Source organism: Toxorhynchites rutilus, chromosome 2, assembly GCF_029784135.1.
Source record: "Toxorhynchites rutilus septentrionalis strain SRP chromosome 2, ASM2978413v1, whole genome shotgun sequence".
Classification (NCBI taxonomy): domain Eukaryota; kingdom Metazoa; phylum Arthropoda; class Insecta; order Diptera; family Culicidae; genus Toxorhynchites; species Toxorhynchites rutilus.
In genome coordinates this window covers 7900851-7916455 of record NC_073745.1, presented here as the reverse complement: position 1 = coordinate 7916455, position 15605 = coordinate 7900851, and the positions used below count along the sequence as shown (strand labels likewise).

General features: G+C 37.9%; 1 protein-coding gene and 1 non-coding gene across 5 annotated transcripts in view; one reads left to right on the top strand and one right to left on the bottom strand.

The window, feature by feature from the left end:
- The window catches only part of LOC129768516 (uncharacterized), a 35962-nt gene that overhangs the window by 15187 nt on the left and 5170 nt on the right, over window positions 1-15605 (top strand). For 2 of the 4 annotated variants that reach the window (XM_055770222.1, XM_055770221.1), the window contains 4 exons: window positions 13033-13087; window positions 13147-13766; window positions 13825-13963; window positions 14027-14189. The exons of 1 other annotated variant lie outside the window; for it this stretch is intronic. The gene's annotated coding sequence lies outside the window, so the exon portion shown is untranslated. Of the gene's footprint in view, window positions 1-13032; window positions 13088-13146; window positions 13767-13824; window positions 13964-14026; window positions 14190-15605 lie in introns of those variants that run through there. One more of the 4 variants, XM_055770223.1, reaches the window with a different exon arrangement.
- Trnag-gcc (transfer RNA glycine (anticodon GCC)) lies at window positions 8643-8713 on the bottom strand. Its single transcript has one exon. It is a non-coding gene; the product is annotated as a tRNA-Gly (tRNA).

Sequence of the window (15605 nt, the reverse complement as noted above, 5' to 3'; positions counted from 1 at the left end):
ATATTGTAGAAAGTGTGGAAAATGTAAAGAAAATAGAAAAGAGTGAAATAGTCGAAATAGAGGTTTTTCAGTTGGAGAATCACGTGGATTAAATTTCCGGTTAACCTAAACAATCCCTTTTCCGTTCGGAAAAAATACGCTTGATGCGGAATAAATGGAAAGCGCAGCAAGAGCAATCTGGGGCTCAACGTGTTAATCTACCTTTGAATGTAACCGGAAAAACTTTTCTATGATATGAGAACAGACATACGACTGCGAAGGTAAAACTTGGCAGTTCATCTGTATCCAAACACTCACTGATTGCATTCACCGCCGAAATAGGGTCATCTATAATAATTGTTTATTGATTGTTGTGGCACTCAAAAAGAGTGCATTTGAAAAGGGTTCCACGACGATGACAGATCCGAAATCATACTATACGTGAAGCTCTGTCCATGTAATACATTTGTTTTGAATAATGATTAATTTTATGAAAACATGATATATACATTCCACATCTTGTAGCATAGAACTCCCAATTCAAACTCCATTTTCTGTGTATATGGACTTTCATTTGATGCGCTTAATTTTCTAAACAAACAGAAGCTCACAGCAAAAACTCATTAACGATATCAAACGAAACCAATATATGTCGAATCATATATGCACAAATAAACAGATTGAATGCATGCTACAACTCATCAAAGAGATCCTATTTGAAAGCCTATAGACCCTGTTTGTGGCAAAGGATTATCCCCCTATTAATTGTTTTTTCTTACTCCTCGCCCTTCCGTAGACCGTAGACTGGGTTTCGTCCCGGTGGAATACGATCCATTTTAATATTTAGCATATTTCACACACCTAGCCAGCCGTTCGACATTTATTTTATACACCAGACGAACATTATATCCGATACCCTGCACACTGAGAGCGCCTCATTTACAAACAGGCAATTACTTAATTTATTCATTTTTCTTTCTGAGTGTGTGGGAGCAGCAGCAGAAGTGGTTTGAGAGGATACCCGCAAATGAAGTATGACGAGCAGTGTCAGGAAAAACACATCGTTAGACAATTATTTAATCTTTTGATTTGATTCGATAGACGAAGACAGAGGTCTGAAACAATGTAATATCCGCGTTTATTGATGATAGAATTTGATTTGGATACAATTCGAATTCAATAGAATTTTTTTAAACATTTTCAATGCAACTGCAGCTATTTTTTTCCATTCACACCTTCATATTAGTTCCTAGATGACATTTCTGAGTTATATTTCTCCTTCTTTGGTTGCATGTGAGAATCCCTATTCAAGTGTCACATTCTGCACGGAAAGACTCTTCTCTTCCGCCGCGGCAAAGGTATAGCGCTCATTAAAATTCTTGCCACTTGTTGGAACGACAACGTCTCCTAGGGCATTGAAATCACTCCGTGGAGTGTCCCTTCCTAGCGATTGTAACCGAATAATGGGTAGAAACATAACAACAATAACAACAGCGCGACTGGTGTGGATGCTAGCACAAGAATAGGGTATCCGTCGATTCGGACCTATCCCAACGCGCGCTGACGTCTCGAGCTTCTGTCGAATGGTGTCACGATCGGATGTAACGGTAATCGGGTGGTTCGCGTCATTGTTTGTTCCTCTTCGAAGCAAAATTCGCTGTTAGGGAACAAGTCGAACAGGATGGACCCATCCGACAGGTTATTGATAGTTCCGTTTTACATCGACACAAGGTCGTCGTTACCGACGGAGAAATGTCGCAGCATGCATTAGACTGGAGAGATTATACCAAGTTGCATGGCTAGTCCAATAGTCGAGTGTTATAGCCTTGCTGTTGCAATATTTGAAATCCTTCGGTTTTTCTGTTCCCCTGGTAATGAATTTTCCACCAGTAACAATATCAACCGCGGTACAATAATCCAGCCCTTGTAATAGGTTGTACGGTCACCCTCACTAACGCTTGGGAAAACTGATGCTAGCTGTGAAAAAGCTGCTCCGAACAAAATATCGCGACGGGGGAGAAACGTATTCAACACTCAATCTGTTAACTATTGTTATTACGACTACGCCCTGTTTCGAGCCTTTTTCCCTTAGTTTTAGCCTTGGACATTAAAAACAAATAATCGGGGAATAAGATTTGCTAGCATTTTGCTACTTCAACCCCTTCCTCTTGCTTTTTGAGTTTGATGGCCTGGAATGCTTGTATCATGTATTCGGGAAGATTGTTTTTTTTTATTAATCCGTTTATTTTTACAGGCTCAGTTACATAATTTTAATGGAGCCAAACTCTTAACTATATTTCAAATAGCATATATCAACATGTTGTTTCCTTAATTCTATGGTTAATGAAATAGGAAACCGATTACTCGCGGTCGACTCGAGTTTAGAAGGGTGACACATTTTCATTAGGAAAAGGATGGGATGTAAGGAGATGTGTGTTTACACTCGCACTCACATTCACATTCACATTCTCATTCACACTGACACTTCACACTCAATTCTTAAAACTATCCTTACATCTAATATGTATTTACAATTTAACTTATTCTAATGTTAGTAGGAAGGGAACCGATAGCTCGCGAAGGACGAAAAGGAGGGGAAAAGGATGTATGAACAATCACACTCGAAGATCGATAGCTTTAAGGAAAACATATATTTGGGACATGTAATCAAGGTCTAACCGAGCCAACACATCTCTCACCGGCACATTGGACTGCTTTCCTCCAGCCCGAAGGGAGGGGAAGATTGTTATTAGTCATAGATTTAACTTAGGCAATGCTATGACACTTACAGTAGAAAGATAGAAAGATGATGACTTCCCTGCTTCAGTCGGAATTGGCGGACCCTGTATATTGAAAAAGCGTTCATGCCTATATTCAAATTTGAATTCATAATCTCGAAAAGTGTTTTTATATTTCTATCGAAATTCGGATTTGCATAATCTTAAAAATGATCAATCGTTTTTTCGTTTTGGTTTTTTTTTACTATAGCGCGTTTTCAAGATCACATATAACACACAAAAAGATGAAATGTAGAAGAATCGATTATTTAGCACCTATCAGCCAGCTAGTGACCTAATTTATGAGAAAAGAAAATCGAATAAATATGAAGCTTTGATGTCGGCCACAACTTAGCGAATAGTATGCTGTGGTAGCGAATTGTGAATATGAATTATGCAGGCTTTTCATGCATGTCTTTTTCGTACCTAAACCTCTTAGGTCCACGTTCGTTGGATGCTGATTCACTTTCTTTTGTCACTTTTGCCTCTCCATAACCTACGATATATACGATATACAATTACATAAGCGGGTTTTCGCTTCTCAAGATACGAGAGAATAATGTTCTCTGTTTGTTTCTTTGAAGGACATTACAGGACAAAACAAGATGAAAGTCTGGCAAGCAACTGATCCAAAAAATGCCTCCTATTCTCGGGACAATTTTCAAACTATTTAAAAGATCATAAACCGTTCATGAGAAAACATTATTGGCACAGTCTGGATAGAAAACAAAAATAACGGAGAATCAGATGAATAAAAAAAATGGAAAAAAGATGAATAAATAATAATAAAAACATAAATAAATAAGTTCCCGCTAACTAAGTGACAGATTTCAACGTGAAAAGTATACTTCCAGTAAATTCATCTCTGTTCGGTATGAATAAAAAAAATTGCATGCTCTTGAGTAGCATGCAGTACAAAACAAGAACACGATATACCGCTTCCATGCCCACCAATCAGAGTTTATCAACTGACTTCCCTGTATCTGGAGCAGCTTTATGTGCCGAGTATATGATACGACACACTGCGAACACAATATAATTCGTGATGTTGTTTCGTTCAAGGTTTGAACTAAAAAGTATTACAGGTCGGACTCGATTATCCGGAGACTCGATTATCCGGGATTCGATTATCCGGAATTTTAGACTCGATTATCAGGAGTATTTTATTTTTATTTTCGGAAATTTTGAATAATTTGTATAATAATTCCATATTGAATAGCCAATATGGGTATCAAATGAAAGGGCTTGACTAAAGGGTGTGTCACATCAAATTGCATCAGGGAAAAAACGCTGTAGAAATTTAATTTTTAGGAATTATATCTTCAGCTTTCGCTTATAATCAGATAAGAGTGTATAGATCACGTTGGCCATGCTTCACTGTCAATGTTTCGTAAATTTGGAAAAATGTCGTCGAACGAAAAAGAGCGTCGTGAATTAATCCTGTGCACTCATTTCGAGAATCCGGAGTTGTCACATCGGGACATCGGTAAGATGCTGGGAATCGTCCAATCCACGGTCAGCAGAGTACTAAAACGATATTTCGAGAACCTAACCATCGACCGGAAGGTGAAGAACGGCAAAAATGGATGCTCCGTCAGTGAAAAAGATCACAAGCGCGTAGTTAAGCAGTTTAGACGCGATCCGAGAAGTTCGGTGCGGGATGTCGCCAATAAGCTGAATTTGTCAAGTTCATTCGTCCAGCGGACCAAACAGCGGGAGGGCCTGCGTACATACAAGGTTCAGAAGGCTCCTAACCGCGATGAAAGGCAAAACATGGTGGGGAAGGCGCGAGCCCGGAAGCTGTACACCGAAATGCTGACGAAGCCGCATTGCCTGGTAATGGACGACGAAACCTACGTCAAAGCGGACTTTCGTCAGCTGCCGGGCCTGTTGTTCTTCTCCGCAGAGGACAAATTCAGCGTTCCGGAGGAGATTAGCAAGCAGAAACTATCCAAGTTTGCCAAAAAGTACATGGTGTGGCAAGCGATCTGCTCTTGCGGAAAGCGGAGCGCCCCCTTCGTGATGACCGGCACGGTAAACGGGCAGGTTTACCTTAAGGAGTGCCTACAGAAGCGCTTACTACCACTATTGAAGCAGCACGAGGGCCCGACCATTTTCTGGCCGGATCTCGCTTCGTGCCACTATTCAAAGGACGTGTTGGAGTGGTACGAAGCCAACGGGGTCACCTTCGTGCCAAAGGAAATGAACCCGCCCAACGCGCCGGAGCTTCGCCCAATAGAGAAATATTGGGCGATTATGAAGCAGGCCCTCTGGAAGAACCCAAAAGTTATCAAATCGGAGGCGGACTTCAAGAGAAAATGGATTTCTGTTCAAAAAAAACTACAACCTGACGTTGTTCAGAACCTTATGGACGGGGTAAAGAGGAAGGTGCGGGCATACGGGCTTGGGCTCGAAGTATGAATAAAAAGAAAATGCCAAAAGTTGTTTAATAGTTTTTATTTTACTGTCTAAAATTTTCAAAAGGATCGGTCTACTGGGCGATTTTCTACAGCGTTTTTTCCGTGATGCAATTTGATGTGACACACCCTTTATTAGAATACAGTTATTTATGAAAAATGCAAATCCAAGATGACCGCCACCACAAGATGGCGCCATATATATGTTTTCACAACCCCATCAATATAGGTATCAAATGGAAGGGCTTGACTAGTAAAACACAGTAGATAATGAAAAATACAAATCCAAGATGACCGCAGTTCCCAAAAAACTGATTACTTTTTAATGGTTTCATTCAGCTTGCCCGGTTTGAATGTATGTTTGAGTGTTCGTAGGATTGCCCCACATTAATTGAAATTTGACCCCGTTCCTGATCACTGATTGATCCGAAATTTGGAACATACATTTAATTCTATTGCCATTATAAAACTGCGTATTTCATGATTTGTTCCTTGTTTAATTATTTTCTAGCTTTTAGTACATTATTCCGTATAACCTCAAAAGCTGTTTTATTTGCATTATTTTGTAGTTTTTAGTTAATTATCTGTACCATTAGCATACTACAATGGTATATCTACAATAAAACCATTCAAGGATTTTTTTAATTTTTATTTCTTACCTAACTTTCTTCGGAGTATTTTAATTATTCACTGTATCCTATTAGTTAAATCATTTTATTTTATAACAATACAGGGTAACTTCGATATAACGTACATTTTACTTTCAAAATTGTACGTTGTATCGAAACATAGTAAAGAACTCAGAAATGTAGCTTATATTACTTTATTGTGTTGCTGTTTGAGTAAGGTTAATGGATAAATTCAACTAGAAGACGAAGCCAACCTTTCTCATGATGTTTCTCTTCGTACTGTTGATTAAAATTCTATTCATTTAGAATCCGGAATCACAAAACAGTTGTACTTCGGGATTTTTTTTTTCTTTATTATAGTGACTTTCAACACATTTCGGCTGGTTCGTCACTTTTACTTCCATTTTTGGAAGAATGTCGGGAGTGAGAATTGAACTCGTGATCTCTGCGTGAGAGGTATGGATGTTACCACTACGCCAGATCGCCTCCCCTAAACACTTCGGGATTGGTTAGAAGTACAAACCAAGCTTTAGTATCAAAATACAGATAATTCATTGTTCTTTCAGAAAAATACTATTCAAAGAAATCTTCTTTGGACTTTGAAAATGTGTACGTTATAACGAGGGTACGCTTTATCGAAGTTTCCCTGTATTGAGGGGAATGCAAAAAATACATAGTCGACCATTTAGAGGCGGTTACCTTTTCGAATTTATGTTGTTCATAATGTAGTCTATTCTCCAAGTCAAGCCATTCAGCCATTTTTAAGGGGCCTTATTTCAAGAAGAAATGTAACCTTTCAACGTTAAGGTGTAATTTGAGTGGCTATTACATGTACAGTGGGGTAAAAATAGTGATTTTTGGAGATTCTGCTTGATTTTTTACCAGGAATTCTTTATATCGAAGTGGCAGCCAAATTAAGAAAGATAGAATTTGGGGGTAAAAGAACAAATTGTAGAGCGGTTTGAGTTTGAGAGTATATTATCTGTACCATTAGCATACTACAATGGTATCTCTACAATAAAACCATTCAACTTTTTTTTAATTTTTATTTCTTACCTAACTTTCTTCGGAGTATTTTAATTATTTACTGTATCCTATTAGTCAAATCTTTTTATTTGATAACAATACAGGGTAACTTCGATATAACGTACATTTTACTTTCAAAATTGTACGTTGTATCGAAACATAGTAAAGAACTCAGAAACGTAGCTTATATTACTTTATTGTGTTGCTGTTTGAGTAAGGTTAATGGATAAATTCAACTAGAAGACGAAGCCAACCTTTCTCATGATGTTTCTCTTCGTACTGTTGATTAAAATTCTATTCATTTAGAATCCGGAATCACAAAACAGTTGTACTTCGGGATTGGTTAGAAGTACAAACCAAGCTTTAGTATCAAAATACAGATAATTCATTGTTCTTTCAGAAAAATACTATTCAAAGAAATCTTCTTTGGACTTTGAAAATGTGTACGTTATAACGAGGGTACGCTTTATCGAAGTTTCCCTGTATTGAGGGGAATGCAAAAAATACATAGTCGACCATTTAGAGGCGTCAAGTCAAGCCATTCAGCCATTTTTAAGGGGCCTTATTTCAAGAAGAAATGTAACCTTTCAACGTTAAGGTGTAATTTGAGTGGCTATTACATGTACAGTGGGGTAAAAATAGTGATTTTTGGAGATTTTGCTTGATTTTTTACCAGGAATTATTTATATCGAAGTGGCAGCCAAATTAAGAAAGATAGAATTTGGGTGTAAAAGAATAAATTGTAGAGCGGTTTGAGAGCTTCAATGATAGGAACAATCCAATTAGTACAATTTTTAGGATAAAACTAATAATAACACATTAAAAATTATTAACTTTTAAGTTTTTCACTTCCAAAATGTTATTAAAATACACTAATTTAGATGTTCCACTACTATATCCTACACTAAATTTTCACATCTTTCAAATGTAACAGACAGAGTTGTCTTCCGTAGCGTTCTTTTTAATGTAGAGCCAGTTTGAGGCAACAGAGTCCGAAACAGAAAAATAGTTCTATAACTCTGTCATTGTTGAAATTCGAGCGTAGAAGGATTTTTTTCATCAAATATGATCGCCTATTACCTCCTGAGAGAATCTGGATAAATTATTTTTGACGTAGGATTACGTCTTTCGGGAACATATTGGGGTACAAATTGAAAATCGAAAATCGAGCACATCGTGAAAATTGTCCAATTTCAAACGCTTATTGCTCAGTCATTTCATGATGGATTGATAAAATTTTGGATTGATAAAAAACAATCCATTTCATGATGGATTGATAAAGATGGATGGAAAAATTTGAAATCTTTTATCTGATACGCACCATCCAACGACTGTTTATCATCCTTCTGTCATCATCACTCGGTAAACAATGGTGGAGTGAACAAACAATACCCAACAACCAAACAAAACGGCCCTTTTCAGGAGGCCACCAAATCATTATCAAAGAGTTTAACGATGTAATTCTTCAAACATATCCAAAATCAACATATAGCCTAACGGAAACCTACGTCCTACTGCGGTCGTGTCTCGGACACAACCCTCCTGTGACTTTTTTCATGGGAGAAAGGTGTTTTCTGACTTTAAGGGGATGAATCAAAAATCAATTTTTTTCTTTTATATTCAAAAAACAAAAAATACATGCAAAAAAAACCAATAAAAAAAACGTTTTTTTTTGACTCGATTATCCGGAGAATTCGATTATCCGGAGTGAAAAAAAAATCAATACTCCGGATAATCGAGTCCGACCTGTATTTACAGAATGAATAAAAATAGGAATTTACAAGTTTACCAAACCTCTAAAAAATAGATTTTCTTGCATCGGCCGGGAATCGAACCCGGGCCGCCCGCGTGGCAGGCGAGCATTCTACCACTGAACCACCGATGCTCGGTTGAGAAGTGTTGAAGCGAAATGGAGTACCATATGATCAAATAAGAAAACAAAATCTCTAATCGTGTTTCCACGCATATAAATATTCAATCTGAGCCGCTGAATCGACTAGGATTACTAGTAAGGGAATTGGGGGTAAAGTGGTCACCCTAAGAAATATGCCCATTTCCTGTGTTCACATATCGCAACAATTCACATATGGCTAATATTAGGCTGTCAAAAAAGTCCTGCGGTATTTCCGCGAGGTGTCGTTGTAAGCGCGTAGTTCTAGTTGTATTCATTGTATCGAGTCATACTATAGCTTGTTGGAAAGGTATTTTTGCGCGCTATAATATAGTCCTTGACAGTGTTTTATTTGGTTAAGTCGTTCGTGAGTTATAGTGTCGCAAATATGGAGCAAAATAAAGAGAAAATCCGACATATTTTACAGTACTACTATGACAAAGGCAAAAATGCATCTCAAGCTGCCAATAAAATTTGTGCAGTTTATGGACCCGATACAGTTTCCATTTCCACCGCACAACGATGGTTTCAACGTTTTCGTTCTGGTGTAGAGGTAGAGGAAGATGCGCCACGCTCCGGAAGGCCTGTCGTCGAAAATTGCGACAAAATCGCTGAATTAGCCGAGAAAGACCGGCATAGTAGCAGCCGTAGCATCGGCCAAAAGCTGGGGATAAGTCATCAAACCGTTATTAACCATTTGAAGAAGCTTGGATTCAACAGAGAAGCTCGATGTATGGGTGCCGGACACGTTGACGCAAAAATAACATCTTTGACCGTATCGACGCATGTGAATCGCTGCTGAATCGCAACAAAATCGGCCCGTTTCTGAAGCGGATGGTGACTGGCGATGAAAAGTGGGTCACTTACGACAACGTGAAGCGCAAACGGTCGTGGCCGAAGCCCTCTGAAGCGGCTCAGACGGTGGCCAAGCCCTCATTAACGGCCAGGAAGGTTCTGCTGTGTGTTTGGTGGGATTGTCAAGGAATAATCTATTATGAGCTGCTTCTCTATGGCCAAACGCTCAATTCGGACCTGTACTGCCAACAACTGGACCGCTTGAAGGTAGCACTCATGAAGAAGAGGCCATCTTTGATAAACAGAGGCCGCATTGTCTTCCATCAGGACAACGCCAGGCCACACACTTCTTTGGTGACGCGCCAGAAGCTCCGGGAGCTCGGATGGGAGGTTCTTTTGCATCCGCCGTATAGTCCGGACCTTGCACCAAGTGACTACCACCTGTTTTTGTTCATGGCGAACGAGCTAGGTAGTCAGAAGTTAGCCACAAAAGAGTCCTGTGAAAATTGGCTATCCGAGTTTTATGCCAACAAAGGAAGCGAGCTTCTATAACAGGGGTATTATGAAGTTGGCATCTCGTTGGGTACAAGTCATCGAACAAAACGGCGTATATTTGACATAAAACAGATGATTTTAACTAATTTTATGAACAAATGAAAATTCAAAAAAAATACAGCAGGACTTTTTTGACAGCCTAATATATTAACGTAATGTTGTTGGAGAAAGCAAAAGATTTTTACTATTATAATGTAAAATTTATGGAATGGCGTCAGTTTGTTCTAATGATTGCAATGCCTGATACATCAGCGAGTGAGTAATTTGCTTCGTATCTATAACGATACTGAAAGTTTGCCTCCGAGGTCCAACATTTCTACTCCAGACAAATATTCCCCTTCGTTGTTCTTCTTTTCTTTGTTCTTCTTTTGTTTGTTTTCATTCCCCTTCGTTGATCACCGATAAGTTGCTCGTTATTGAGGGCATGGATAGGGAAGCTCACAAATGAGCAGAACAAATGTATGGGAAAATGGAAATGCTTCTAGTTTTCATCAATTCAAACCGTTTACACATCAGGGGATTATAAAATATAGCAAAAAAAAACAATCTTAGGGAATTTCCGATTCGCTTGGTATGTAAATCGTCTAAATCCATTCGAGGCTAAAAAAGTTATTAACGTTAACTTTATTTCATAAAAACGTGACCTGTTTTCTGATTTGACACCCTTAATCAAAGACGTAGTTCTACGCCAAAAGAATATTTATAGCAGATTCGTGAAGTCGAGCACGATCAACTGCAACAGAGAAACGGCAAGATAATTCTTCCTACTGAATCGATATCATCCAAATCCATCCAGTTCTCCGAAAACCGACCGACACTAGTTCCAATGTCATGCCACGCCATCCATCGAAGAAGGTGCGAATCCGTCCTCTCAACAGAGACAGCATTTCCATCGCGATGACAAACAGCCCAGGGACTTTTTAGAGCCCCAACAACACGTACCAACCAAAATTTTTAAAAATATACCAAAACAACAAACTCACTTCTCCCTATTTCGCACTTTTCACAAAGCCAGTTTTTTCATTGCACTTACAATTGTTCGTATCCGCTTTCCGATAAACTTTTTATCGGTGTTTAAACCTAGGATTGAACGATCTCTGCCCGATTTTTGATTTGATTTTGATTGATTTTTTTTCCATTCCGATCTCCGATTTTTTGGATCGATTCGCGAAAATCGATCTTTTCCATTTCAGAAAATCATTTTGTAGATTTTTTTTCAGTGAACATCATTTTTTATCACCAAAGAACACTTAGTAAATTCAATAAACAAAATGTTAAAATTTGGATCGGTTCATAAGGCTTGCTCAAAAGTCAGGCTGATTCTATGATTTATAAAATAAACAATGAACATATTAAAAAATGGCTTTTGATTTTCCAAAGCTCGATTCTCTGGTAGCGATTTAAACAGTGATCTCTAGGCTGTTCTGGGAATCGATTCGTCAAGATCGATCTTTTCTAAAGATCGCCCAATCCTGGTTCAAACCCACCAGTCGACTCTGCCTTCCCGAGATCTCAAGCGGACCGTTGGGTACATAAAAGGCGTGGTAAGCTGGACTGGACAGTACGGCTTAGTCGTAGTTAACAAATTAGACCGAATTAGATTCACAAATTGTTAGGAGCAGTCTCAGACAAAGCGCTAATGTCGGCAATGTTTCTATAAGTCCTATCCACCCCTCGTTTAAAGCAATTACTTCACAGAAATTCCAATTAAGAGCGTCCTCTGCTTTTATTCCTGTAGCGATCTCATTTCTTCGAAACCTATTTCTACCATAAGATCTTCTTCCGGAACATCGACGTAGAATGAAGCAAATTGTTCCAGTTGTTGTTTATCCACCTTCTGTACTGTCCATGTTTGTATAGGAGACGTAAACGACAAAATGAACAAAATCGACTTTTAAGCTGTTTTGCATTCTACACAATGTGATACGTTTGCTCAACATGCAAACAAACATTTTTTATTCGAAAACATTTGAGCAATTTTGAAAAAACGTTTTCGAAAAATCACTGTTTGTCCGCATAACAGACGTTGTTCCATGGAGCTTTCATACATCTTCTAAAATCAACAATTATAAGTATTTTTTTTACACGATGAACAAAGAGAAGCAATTGTGTGTTATAATTACCAAAATTTCTGCATTTGAATCTTCAAGTAGATAATGAAACAATCACATCAGCAGTAAAATTAAAATAATATTGGTTCTTAGCACTATAACTCATCGGATTCAACATTGAATTATTTCACATAATCAGCATTTTCTCATACCGTTGGTGTAAGTCACTCCACCATCTTTATGCCATTGATCGTGATATCGGTAAATCATGTTGCTAAAATTACCAACATTGCAGTTTGCCTAAACAAATTCGATTAATTGAAAAAACACGAACCTGCTGTTCTTATCATATACCAGAGTATTCTTCAGAAAGAAAGTACTATCATATACCAGGGACAGACATACAGCTGTACTAGCGTTGTACAGGTACCATTGTACCATGACAGACATACTTTGGTTGTACATTGTACCGAATGTCAAACTGAGAATCAGAAATTTTTCCGATTTTCACCATATATTTCAATGAAAAAGGTTATTATTTAGCGTTCAAACTATCAAACATAACAAACAAGTTTAAAATCTATGTTAATAACTCAAGAGAAAGTCAATGAATAGAATGTTTACCAAGTGATTTGATTCGGTTTGTTCATGCTACCCACCACTAACCGTCTATGGCGCTGCGCATAGTACAACTGTACCCAGTTTCATATATTTTCGAGCGGTTTTAAGCACCATGTGGACCGAGCAACGGAAAGTGCTCAAAAATTTTGTGCTGTGCTGGAATTTTACCCCGCCTTTCCCCCCATAAGCAGCACTGCCTATAGTTTCAGCCATAATTGTACACGATTACTTGTACAGAGCGAAACGGCATCACTGATCGAGTCTTTTCTCTTTCTCTCATGATAATGACAGTTTGTTCAAAACAATAAAACGGAGAATGGAATGGATCGAGAATCATGTTTCGTAGGTACGACAAGATTTGTTGTTTTTTCAAATATCAATCATGATGAATTTTGTGTTTTTCAGCTTTTCTGAACAACATTACAGATTGGAAGACCTACATAATGCAGCGAGCAAAACACAGCAGCAGCAAGCAGTTGTTCGACTTATTTCATGGAGGGGGGCCCATCGAATCGGATATTTTATTTCGAAGAAAAATAAATGAAAATGCAACAGTTGCAGACGAAAACGGCAGTATTTATTTGTCGATGCTCGGAAAAATAATATGCATCCTGAACATATCCGTAAAGTTATTCGTGGTCATAGTGATATGAAGCGAACCGTGCAGAGAGTTTTGCAGTGATGAAATTGTATGCTAACGTTCCGGTGCTGCATCATATCGTCTCGTGATGTGCGGTTGGAAATAAGACCGATGCCGTTCCAACGAATCCAACGATATACTGATAGCGTGTAGGAACCAGAACAATTGAAGGTTATCAAAATTGATTCAAGGTCAATTCCTGCGAACATGAGTGAACACCAGTTTTTGACTGAAGTGGCGTGTTTCAACACAAAAAGTAACCACCACCAGCATCGCTATGTGGATTTACAAACGGATCCTATATACTATGACTTTCATCATGACATAGTCTCCGGATATTGTTCATGGGAGGTCTAAATGTTCATCTATCACCAAGGACCGTTAGGTATGAGCATTGGTTTCTATCGTTGTCACATATTTAATCGATTTATGTTTTGTTTCAGTATTGAAAATTGGAATGATTGCGATAGCATTTTGTCAGCCCATTCGCGCTAAATAATTGCTAATTGTGTAATAATATGCTGAGATGTTTATATTATTGTGAAACTCTCAAAAATATTTCGAGATAGTAGAGCGGTCTTCGTAAGTTAGGTGATTTTGTTATAGATAACGATTTATAATTGTTATATTTTTCATAATGCCCAGAAATCATTGATTTCTTCATTCGTCGTGACAGTACGCAGAATACCAGAGGATGTCACGGATTGATATTATGGAACTGATGAATTGTAATACTGAACGCTATTCCGGTAGGGAACGATCGGTAGACATTCAAACAAAATAGTAACGAAATTAAATTTAAAAATAGCCATGCAATGAAATGTAATGTATTTGTACATATAATAAAATGAATCAATTCCATCCACTGTCTGTTTGTTTTACTTTCTATTTGATCATACTTGAAAATAAATAAAGTCATAATAAGGGTCGAGTAGTTTCGCATTCGGTCGACGTGGTGCCAGATTGGCACAGTGTTGGCCCGTATTTGGTTGTCAAACACGAAGGATAGTTCGACAAAATCATTGCAAAATGGCACGATGTCGGTACCGATGTCGACATTATTTTCTGGGACCAATTTGGCACAACAAAATAGAGTGGGTAGCCATTTACAGCGGTAAAACAGGTCGGTACAGGTACAGGTACAGCGATTGTACCGAGTTGCTTGCATAGTTCTAGCGCTGTACATGGTGACAGACATACAATTTTTGAAGTAGGGGAAAAGGGGGGAATTTGGACCACCTAAGGAAATCGCCTAATATTTCCAAACCAACACGGTCTAAATAAAAAAAATGTCACATTGTATACTGAGCTATACTTGTTTTCTCTCAATAAATAATGTTTAATCATTATATAAAGCTTCAATCTACCGAATATATCATAAAATAAAAAAGAGGATTTTTGGACATTAAAATTTGGTCCAGTGTGTGTTTCATCGAAAAAAACATACTTATGTTTATGTAAAGTATGCAATGCTGCACGTGAAACTCTCAAACACAAACTCACTGAGTGCCAACGAATAACAATGGCATGGACGCTTCTACAGAGGATAATAGCAACAACACTTGACAACACTTGACGAGGCTTTCATATGACGATTTGATACATCCAACTTTAAGTGGCGTGAATGGAGAAACGAAAACAAAAATAATGAAAATTTTTATCAGTTACGTAATGTTCATAATGAATTTTGACAATGTGGTAGAAGTAAATGAATTGGAGTTCCACCTAAGATTTGGATTTTAATGATACAATATTTTAATGATACAATATTTTATGTAAATAGCTTTGACAAAACAATGAAATAAACTAAATTTTGATTTATAAAAAAAAAATCAGTGAGAATGTTTTGGGATCGATACCAGGTGTCTTGGTCAGATTCCAGACCAGAAAAGTTGGATTGACACCATCTCGCATGAATCTTGTCACTGTTGGTCGAGCATTTTCAAACACTTTTGATGCTTGGTCAAAGAAAATCCGTTCTCGATGGCTTGCGATGCTCTTTTAAGCTCCTCCTTCTTCCAACGTTGTCTGTCCATCCTCTTCTTGTAATTCAGCGGCATCTGGAATCAATTAGACCAAAGAAAAGTATCAAACCTGTAGGACCAATTCACCCCACAGAAACGTGTCCATGTCACCCCACACAACACGCAAAAATTAAAATGCAATTAATTTCATTTATTGTTCTCAAACTTACAGTTTCGCTACATCAAATTGTTCCTCTTCT